Source organism: Amphibalanus amphitrite, unplaced genomic scaffold, assembly GCF_019059575.1.
Source record: "Amphibalanus amphitrite isolate SeventyFive unplaced genomic scaffold, NRLGWU_Aamphi_draft 001556F_arrow, whole genome shotgun sequence".
Classification (NCBI taxonomy): domain Eukaryota; kingdom Metazoa; phylum Arthropoda; class Thecostraca; order Balanomorpha; family Balanidae; genus Amphibalanus; species Amphibalanus amphitrite.
Window position 1 is genome coordinate 70567 of NW_024883049.1, and position 10727 is coordinate 81293.

The window sequence follows — 10727 nt, forward strand, 5'->3', positions numbered from 1 at the left end:
TTTACTTTTCAATGTATGTAAAGACTTGCTCAGCTCAATCAGTTCACTCTGTATTGGCTCAAGCCGTATCATGCGAACGCAATACAAACTAGAGCACCGACAGCGCAGCGCTCCCCAACTCACTGCTCGCCCAGTCCACCCGGGCCGCCGCCACGACGGCCCCCCCCCCCCCCCCGCAAGTAGGCATCCCGCACTGCACCGACAGCCGCGGGCGACCAGCTGACCGGCCAGCTGACCGGCCAGCAGCCGGCGGGCGGCAAGCCACGGATGGCCGACCCGCCGGCGCGGCGAGGGAGGGGAGGGACGCAGCTGAAAGACCCGACTACATATATATCAAAGAATGATACATTATATGTAATCATCGATGACGCGACATAAATCTGCTTTATTGGGTTTAGCGGTGTAGTCTGTGATGCCATCACAATGAAAATAGCCTAGTTTTGTAGAGCATCAAATTCTGATTCCATAACGACTCTCGCTAGTCCATTTTCAATTGTAAATAAGCCTTTTATTGCGATGCAAAGTCCCGAAATGGTGCCGACGGCGGCCGGTCCCCCGATGGTACCATACCATAGATGGTAAACAGGTTAGTTCACATTCCCGCCGCTATGCGGGCGGCGGCGGCGCCACCTGTCCTCGTGTCCGCCTGACACCGTAACGATATAGGTCTGAGCTCAAATCTCGGTAATGTCGTGCTTTTTTACTATATTTCTCAAAAACGGCACCACGTGCAATAAAGTTGTATATATCATTGGAAAGAGCATCAAAAGTTGTATAACCTATCAACTTTTCACATAAATATATCTCAACTGTAAAAAGTTATTAAGCAGCAAAGACGCTCCCATTGACTTTCCATGTTAAAATTTTTAATTTTTAAACGAGCCTAAAAAGAACAAACGAATTTGCACAGCTTAAAGAAGCATAACAACATGTTCTATGGTCTTTTCTCAACAAGTCCTGGAAGTTTAAACAAAATCGTATCATATAATTTTGTACAATGAGCGAATGAAAAAGTCTCTGCAAAAATGCCCATTGACTTAACATGGGGAGCGAAAAAAGTTCAACTTTGACCTCGTGCAAAGTCACGTTACGAAGTTCTGAGGGGTATACGGCGCACACTAGCGTGTACCCAAACGTGTTTGCCATAAAATGCTGGGAAGAAAACCACCTCTTCCTTGGCTCGTTTTCCCGCTATTCGCGATCGCGCAAAAAGTGTCCAAAACCCCATTGACTTAACATGGGGAAAATGGAATCGCACGTGCCACGTGCCACGAGGTTTTAAGCGAGTAGCGACCGAAGCCATCAGGTAGATCGCCCCCGGGAGCCCATACCCTGAAATTTTTACGAAAATCGCAATGCACGTTTAGGCCCCGGTCAAGTTGCCCCAATTCGCGGCCAGACTTGCAAAACATAGCCCGGAGACGGACCGCTCCGGTTGTTTTTCAATAGAAAAACACAATTCTAACGAATAGTGTTTGTCTTTTCAAACAACCTGCGGTTAACCCTGCACGTGCGCACGTGCAAGCTGTGTCCAATTGCATTGTGCATGGGACCCTATTCGCCGGTCTCTAGCGGTGTACCAAATTCGAGCTCAATCGGCCCAGCCGTTTTCAAGATCTTGAAACGACCCCTCCACGTGCGCACGTGCAGTTGCATCTCAACCGTGACACATGGAAATACATACTAACTGACTTGTGCACGGCACCCTACTGATCGATCTCTAGATGTTTGCCGAATTTGAGTGCAATCGGTCCAGCCGTTCTTGAGATCTGGAAGCGCCACCCTGCACGTGCGCACGTGCAAGATGGGTCCAAACTGACTTGCGCACGGCAGTCGGCACCCTACTAATCGGTCTCTAGCGGTGTACCAAATTTGAACTCAATCGGCCCGGCCGTTCTCGAGATCTGGAAGCGTCACCCTGCACGTGCGCACGTGCAGTTGCACCCCAATCGTGGCACATGGAAATACATACTAAATGACTGCAACCTACTGATCGGTATCAAGCGTTATGCCAAATTTGAACACAATCGGTCCAGCCGTTCTCGAGATCTGGAAGCGTCACCCTGCACGTGCGCACGTGCAGTTGCACCCCTACCAAGACACATGGAAATGCATCGCCTGGAAAGTGTCTACCTCCATGCCAAGTTTTAGCGCAATCGGCCCAGTAATTACCGCGAGCTATTGCGCTTATTACAAAACAGGCACCTCTTGGCTTTGCACGTGGAACGTGCGTTAGGGGTCACCCATATGCATCGAGAGTAGCACACTATGTGAAAGAAGGGAAAAAGCTACCCCACACAAAAAACCGCACGTGTATCAGCCCAGTGGTTGCCGAGATATAAGTCGTACAAAAACGTCCCCACGGCGGCCGGCCGCTATTTAGCAGTAAAATCGTGTCGCATCCTTCTATGGGAGGTATCCCCGTCACCTGTTCGTATACTGTCTGAGCAAAGGCCATTATACGTTACGGTCCAAACTCCATAGTGAGGCGGACATACGAATTTACGAGAGTTTAGCGACGAAATGATTCACTTAATTGTTAAGTAATGGGTACCATTAGACCATAAATTTTGTCTAGCATCTCACCGTAGATGCAGTAAAAAGTGCTTTACTTTTCAATGTATATAAAGACTTGCTCAGCTCAATCAGTTCACTCTGTATTGGCTCAAGCCGTATCATGCGAACGCAATACAAACTAGAGCACCGACGACAGCGCAGCGCTCCCCAACTCATTGCTCGCCCAGTCCACCCGGGCCGCCGCCACGACGGCCCCCGCAAGTAGGCATCCCGCACTGCACCGACAGCCGCGGGCGACCAGCTGACCGGCCAGCAGCCGGCGGGCGGCAAGCCGCGGATGGCCGACCCGCCGGCGCGGCGAGGGAGGGGAGGGACGCAGCTGAAAGACCCGACTACATATATATCAAAGAAACATTATATGTAATCATCGATGACGCGACATAAATCTGCTTTATTGGGTTTAGCGGTGTAGTCTGTGATGCCATCACAATGAAAATAGCCTAGTTTTGTAGAGCATCAAATTCTGATTCCATAACGACTCTCGCTAGTCCATTTTCAATTGTAAATAAGCCTTTTATTGCGATGCAAAGTCCCGAAATGGTGCCGACGGCGGCCGGTCCCCCGATGGTACCATACCATAGATCAGAGGGCTGTCCACGGGCCCTGTGTGCGGTCGGACCGCACACAGCCTCCAAGCTCCGCCCACTGCGTCCCTACGTCAGCCTTCCGTCACCGCACACAGCGATCGCTGTGGCCGGTCGGGACTGGCCACAGCGGACCGTCCACCGCACGCAGCCGTGACGTCAGAACCGCCTACCCATCCCCTACCCCCACGCCTGCTGGACGCACCGCACACAGCGCACGCAGCAGTGTGCGGTGCCCGTGAACACCCCTCTGGTAAACAGGTTAGTTCACATTCCCGCCGCTATGCGGGCGGCGGCGGCGCCACCTGTCCTCGTGTCCGCCTGACACCGTAACGATATAGGTCTGAGCTCAAATCTCGGTAATGTCGTGCTTTTTTACTATATTTCTCAAAAACGGCACCACGTGCAATAAAGTTGTATATATCATTGGAAAGAGCATCAAAAGTTGTATAACCTATCAACTTTTCACTTAAATATATCTCAACTGTAAAAAGTTATTAAGCAGCAAAGACGCTCCCATTCACTTTCCATGTTAAAATTTTTCATTTTTAAACGAGCCTAAAAAGAACAAACGAATTTGCACAGCTTAAAGAAGCATAACAACATGTTCTATGGTCTTTTCTCAACAAGTCCTGAAAGTTTAAACAAAATCGTATCATATAATTTTGTACAATGAGCGAATGAAAAAGTCTCTGCAAAAACGCCCATTGACTTAACATGGGGAGCGAAAAAAGTTCAACTTTGACCTCGTGCAAAGACACGTTCCGAAGTTCTGAGGGGTATACGGCGCACACTAGCGTGTACCCAAACGTGTTTGCCATAAAATGCTGGGAAGAAAACCACCTCTTCCTTGGCTCGTTTTCCCGCCATTGGCGATCGCGCAAAAAGTGTCCAAAACCCCGTTGACTTAACATGGGGAAAATGGAATCGCACGTGCCACGTGCCACGAGGTTTTAAGCGAGTAGCGACCGGTGCCATCAGGTAGATCGCCTCCGGGAGCCCATACCCTGAACTTTTTACGAAGATTGATGGATTAGTCTAGGCCTGACCCAAGTTGCCCCAATTCGCGGCCAGACTTGCAAAACATAGCCCGGAGAACGACCGCTCCGGTTGTTTTTCAATAGAAAAACACAATTCTAACGAATAGTGTTTGTCTTTTCAAACAACCTGCGGTTATTACCGCAGGGAACACGACGCATTTATAGCCGATACCGAAGTTCTGAGGGGTATACGGCGCACACTAGCGTGTACCCAAACGTGTTTGCCATAAAATGCTGGGAAGAAAACCACCTCTTCCTTGGCTCGTTTTCCCGCCATTGGCGATCGCGCAAAAAGTGTCCAAAACCCCGTTGACTTAACATGGGGAAAATGGAATCGCACGTGCCACGTGCCACGAGGTTTTAAGCGAGTAGCGACCGGTGCCATCAGGTAGATCGCCTCCGGGAGCCCATACCCTGAACTTTTTACGAAGATTGATGGATTAGTCTAGGCCTGACCCAAGTTGCCCCAATTCGCGGCCAGACTTGCAAAACATAGCCCGGAGAACGACCGCTCCGGTTGTTTTTCAATAGAAAAACACAATTCTAACGAATAGTGTTTGTCTTTTCAAACAACCTGCGGTTATTACCGCAGGGAACACGACGCATTTATAGCCGATCTTTTCAAACAACCTGCGGTTATTACCGCAGGGAACACGACGCATTTATAGCCGATACATTTGCTTTTTTTCTTAAATAAGATTGAAACATTGCGAGTACTGGCTTTTCGCCTAGCAGTTGGGCGTGAGGTGAGTGACGATAAAAATTATTTCGCTCTCCCTTGCTCCTGCACCTGCGGAAAGTGGATGGATGGGCATTGGATACTTACTGGAAGGGTGTAATAAGGGCAATACACCACTTCATGCTCCGATAATTGCATTACGTCTATGACGGTGTAAAGTAAAGAATAAAGATGTGTGAAGAAATAGACATCTGACAATTGGCTGACTTCCCTGCCTCCCGGCCGCTACTCAGGTCCACCACTCGCCGTTGTCAGTGCACGGTTTTTCTAGCAAGCTCCAGCCTAGTATTGATCTTATTCAGTATTTACGGTACGAAGATTTGATAACGGAATGTGACGTTTCCACATCATGCTTGATGGTTGAAGTTTGCACCGTTAACAACTACCAAGTCAAGTCGCAGCCCCAGTCATCTGGCACGTCTCTGTCATCGAATAAAGCCAATGAACAAGAAAGTTATTATTTTCCAGCATAAATGAAAATATATAACACTGCTACAGGCGGTACGCGGATGTCATGCACATTACACACAACGATTCAATCGAATAAAAACTGGATTAACCATAAATCAGCACTGGATTAACCATAAATAATAACAGTACAGCACCAAACACTTGAGATGCACATTATAGTACTTTAGAATGCACAGAGGAGTAATGAGACTAAAAGTTTTAACACGCCCTATCTTAAAAAAATATTGAACGAGATATTTCCACAGTGCAAAAACAAAACCGAAATCCGACAAAAAACCGATTCCAGGTTCAATGTCCACAGATTTAAAAACAAAACTTTCAAGTGCCCCCATGGTAAAAAAAAAAAATGACCAAAGACGGAATTGTAACAAAGAATAAATAAAGATATGTGCGGCAAACGAAGGGCGGCACTGGACGAGCGTCTGCACAAAGTAGGCGCACAGAGTTACTCCTTAGCCCAGCGGGCAGCAGCAAATGAATTACAACCAAAGGAAGAATATGCATTAGTCTATTAAGGCTCATCGCACCATGACGAGGCACAGCTAGGATAACGCGATTCGCCTGCGTCCTCCAGGCGAGAAGCACCTCGAGTAGGCTGCCGTGTCTTGACCAACTGCCGCATCCGTCGTCCGCGCCGCAGGCCTCCCAGTAGTGCCTCGGAGTAGTGCCTCCATCGCATCGGCCGTCGACCGGCGTGGGGCCCGGATGTGACTAGTGCAGCTCCGTGGGGTGCCCTGCCGCGCTCTGCCGAGTGTGCAGAGAGCAGGTAGACTGGTGGCGGTGAAGAAAACAAGCAGTTATCTTCTTTCGGGATCTGTAAAGAAGCATTCTACTAAAAACTACATCCAAAACGTTTTCCATATTTTTTTTTTACAGAACACAATGCAGTAGCCAAAATAGATATGAAGTATGTGAAGACAACAGTCTACTGCCATTAGATAACTGATCCTGATGGACAAATACATTAGATACTAGTAAATCATAAGGTGGTTCAAAGGCACACTTTGCAGCTCCAGTAAAAAATCACTGTTTTTCATACTTCATACTGTAAGGGGAAAGGGTGGGGTGGGGATGCAGCCAAGAGTGCATCATATGGGGTTGTAGTGGTCGGACCATCTGGAGCAATAGCCTGTTTTTGCCGTTTTTAATGTTAACCCTATGGCGCACATGAGCACGCGCCACGGGCGCACCCCCGGCCGAATCGTGCCCAAAAGCTAATACGACCTGTTGAATTACATGACCCACGAGTCGTGAAAATTTCACCCTCGTGCGTCAATCGACGGCGCCGCAATATCCGTTTTGGGGCATCACGCCGCCTATAAGCCTCGCAAAAGCGTCCGCACGGCCGGCCGGCCGGCCGGCCGGCCGCTCATACTCAGAAATTTCCGTTAATCTAAGGAAAGACTTCGCTCGCTTCGCTCGCTCCGTAACAAAAGTGACACCTCTCCGTTTTACACGTGTCACGTGCAGTGGAGGTCACCCGCAAGCATTGTCCATAGTAAATACTTGTAAGAAGAGTATACGCTACCCCACACAAAAAACCGCAAGTGTAACAGTGTCCGTCCCCCTCCCCGGCGCCGTTTTCCTCCAGGGGAGGCGCCCCAGCCGCCGTACTGGGGCGTAGCGGAGTCCGTGCTTTTAGCACAGCAAAATATCCACCCAGGCTAGATTAACGTCACGACAACCTAGGATTAAGAGTGGCTAGACTTCAGACTTCATGCAGACTTAACATTGAAGTATTATATATGCAACTAAATGACACACATGGTGTTTGTTCTAACCTTCTCAACAGAAAGTGAACGTGTCAGGACAGCACCCCTTGGTGACCATTATATTCAAGGGGTGCAGGAACTGATTCCCCAGGGGTGAAGCGATAGAAGCAAAAACATGAGTCACTAGTTCCCTCCTGTGTCTTCCCTCCTGCAGAAAAAAAAATACATGTGTGATGCCCAATGTGACTGATAACTGCATATTATAAAGCTGGAAATATTGTACAAAGTTGTGACAACACAAGCAAACTATGCATGTCACTGCTCTTGTATAACTTTTCTATTTTTATTGCTATATGAGACCTCACAAGACACAAAAATATGCATGGTTAGAAAGTGGGTAACAATACATTTCAAATGAACTAAGCAGATTATTTCTAAGCTCCTTTAAGTCCCAATTTCTGCTATATTTCGCTTGTTGTCACTTCATATTTTGAACTCAAGGTGCCTTGTGGATTTACCTCAGGTATGTAGGTAAATCCACAAGGATTTATGGGCTTTACCACAGTTGAGTAGCTGCTCCCTCAATTTAAGTTTCTCGTTAAATTTCATTGAGGCGTTGCAAGATGGGCTGAAGCCGAATCCTCTTCCCTGTTTAGCTGATGCTCATAATACCTGAACATTTTTAATTCCAATTTTTATAGCTGTTAACAATTGGTAAAGGCCCATGTACCTAGACAACAATGACTTTACAGAAGAAACCCCTGGCTGTGTTTCATGGGCGCGCTGCCAGCCGCTGCCAGCGCATTCCGCGTGAGCTAGCGTCAACCTCCGGTAGTGTTGGAGGTATAGGCTTGTTGATGTCTCTATGGAAGCCAAAAGCGGCTGGCAGAGTGCTGTGATATGCTGTGATACACCACCCTTATTTTTGCACAATAATGCTGTGATAACTGTTCCTGCAAAAAATATAAGGTGAAGTGAAGTAAAATCAGGTCAAACATTAATATATACCCGAAAATAGCAGTGTTTGGAGTACCTATATTCACATTACCAATAATATAAAATCAGGTCAAACATTAATATATACCAGAAAATAGCAGTGTTTGCCGTTTGGAGTACCTATATTCACATTACCAATAATATGATACACAACAGGCCATAGAAAACCAGTGAATCAGAATGTTGAATTGTACCCCAATTTCAATATCAATATGGCACTTGGCAATAACAGTTAAACACACCGTTTTTGATGTTAAATCAACAGAGAAAACTCCTGAACATAAAAAATGATCAGAATGTATAATAAGGATAACAGTATAAATAAAAATCGACGACATCAGCACCTATCATCGCCGTTCCACATTCACCACTCCCCATTCCACGCACAGATTGTTTACTCCTTGGTTTACCCCGTGTTCGCAGTCTCCCTGACGACGGAGATTCTTTACGCCCACCGACCAATCACGTTCAAGATCAGCGGGGCTTGGCCGCAGTTCTCGAACGCTATTTGCCAGATTAAGCAGGACCTTCGTCGTCAGTAAACTGTGAACACGGCGTTACATATTTCGCTATGGTAACAAAAGCGCCAGAATTGACTACCAGAATTGGATCCGAAGGTCAAATGGGTCACGTGACTGACAAGTTCAGATGGACAACACCAGGAAAACGGAACAACGTGCAATAACGTTCTATATATCATTGGAAAGAGCATCAAAAGTTGTATAAAATATCAACTTTTGACTTAAACATATCTTAAACGTAAAAAGTTATTAAGCATCAAAGACGCTCCCATTGACTTTCAAAGTTAAAATTTTTCATTTTTAAACGAGCTTCAAAAGAGCAAACGAATTCTGACAGCTTAACGAAGCATAACACCATGTTCTATGGTCTTTTCTCAACAAGTCCTGAAAGTTTAAACAAAATCGTATCATATAATTTTGTACAATGAGCGAATGAAAAAGTCTCTGCAAAAACGCCCATTGACTTAACATGGGGAGCGAAAAAAATTCAACTTTGACCTCGTGCAAAGACACGTTACGAAGTTCTGAGGGGTATACGGCGCACACCAGCGTGTACCCAAACGTGTTTGCCATAAAATGCTGGGAAGAAAACCACCTCTTCCTTGGCTCGTTTTCCCGCCATTGGCGATCGCGCAAAAAGTGTCCAAAACCCCGTTGACTTAACATGGGGAAAATGGAATCGCACGTGCCACGTGCCACGAGGTTTTAAGCGAGTAGCGACCGGTGCCAACAGGTAGATCGCCTGCGGGAGCCCATACACTGAAATTTTTAAGAAAATCGAGCCACAAGTTTAGGCCTGACCCAAGTTGCCCCAATTCGCGGCCAGACATGCAAAACATAGCCCGGAGAAGGACCGCTCCGGTTGTTTTTCAATAGAAAAACACAATTCTAACGAATAGTGTTTGTCTTTTCAAACAACCTGCGGTTAAGCGAGTAGCGACCGGTGCCATCAGGTAGATCGCCTGCGGGAGCCCATACCCTGAAATTTTTACGAAGATTGAGGGATTCGTTTAGGAGAGGCTCAACTTGTCTCGATTCGCGGCCAGACTTGCAAAACATAGCCCGGAGAAGGACCGCTCCGGTTGTTTTTCAATAGAAAAACACAATTCTAACGAATAGTGTTTGTCTTTTCAAACAACCTGCGGTTAAGATCTGGAAGCGAACCCTACACGTGCTCACGTGCAGCTGCACCCCAACCGTGGCACATGAAAATACATACTTACTGACTTGTGCACGGCACCCTACTAACCAGTCTCTAGTGGTATGCCAAATTTGAGCACAGTCGGCCCGGCCGTTCTCGAGATCTGGAAGCGTCAGCCTGCACGTGCGCACGTGCAAAATGAGTCCCATCTGACTTGTGCACGGCACCCTACTCGCCGATCCCTAACGGTGTGCCAACTTTGATCACAATCGGCCCAGCCGTTCTCGAGATCTGGAAGCGTCACCGTGCCCGTGCGCACGTGCAGCGGCACCCCAACCGTGACACATGGAAATGCATTGCGCGTCGGGTGCCTACAACCATGCCAAGTATCAGCGCAATCGGCAAACTAACTACAGAGTTATTAGACTTGTTACCGAACTGACACCTCTTCGTTTTGCACGTGGCACGTGCATTAGGGGTCGCCCATACGCATCAAGAACAGCACACTACGTGTAAGAAAGGAAGACGCTATCCCACACAAAAGACCGCGAGTGAATCGGTCCAGTGGTTGCAGAGATATATGGTTTGTAAAGGCACCCCACAGGCGGCCTACTGCTAATATTTAGCAATAATCAGTGTCGCGTCCGCACATGGGAGGTATCCCCTTCACCTGTTCGTATACTCTAATGTGGTTGGGTTCAAGTCACAGTCGAGCCCTGCTTTTTTACAACTTTTCTTAAAAACGGCACATCGTGTGGTGACGTTCTATACATTGTTGGATAGAGCATCGAAAGTTGTATATTTTATTACCTTTTCACTTTGATACATAAGCAATGTAAAAAGTTATTAAGCAACAAAGACGCTCCCATTGACTTTCCATGTTAAAAATTTTAAATTTCAAATTAACTTTATAAGAAAAAATGAGTTATGCCAGCTTAACGAAGCA

General features: G+C 47.0%; 1 long non-coding RNA gene across 1 annotated transcript; it reads right to left on the reverse strand.

The window, feature by feature from the left end:
- Positions 1-5382: 5382 nt before the first annotated feature.
- Positions 5383-8502, reverse strand: LOC122373818. Its single transcript, XR_006255114.1, has 2 exons — positions 8464-8502; positions 5383-6225 (listed from the first exon to the last, which is right to left on the reverse strand). It is a non-coding gene; the product is annotated as an uncharacterized LOC122373818 (long non-coding RNA).
- Positions 8503-10727: the final 2225 nt, after the last annotated feature.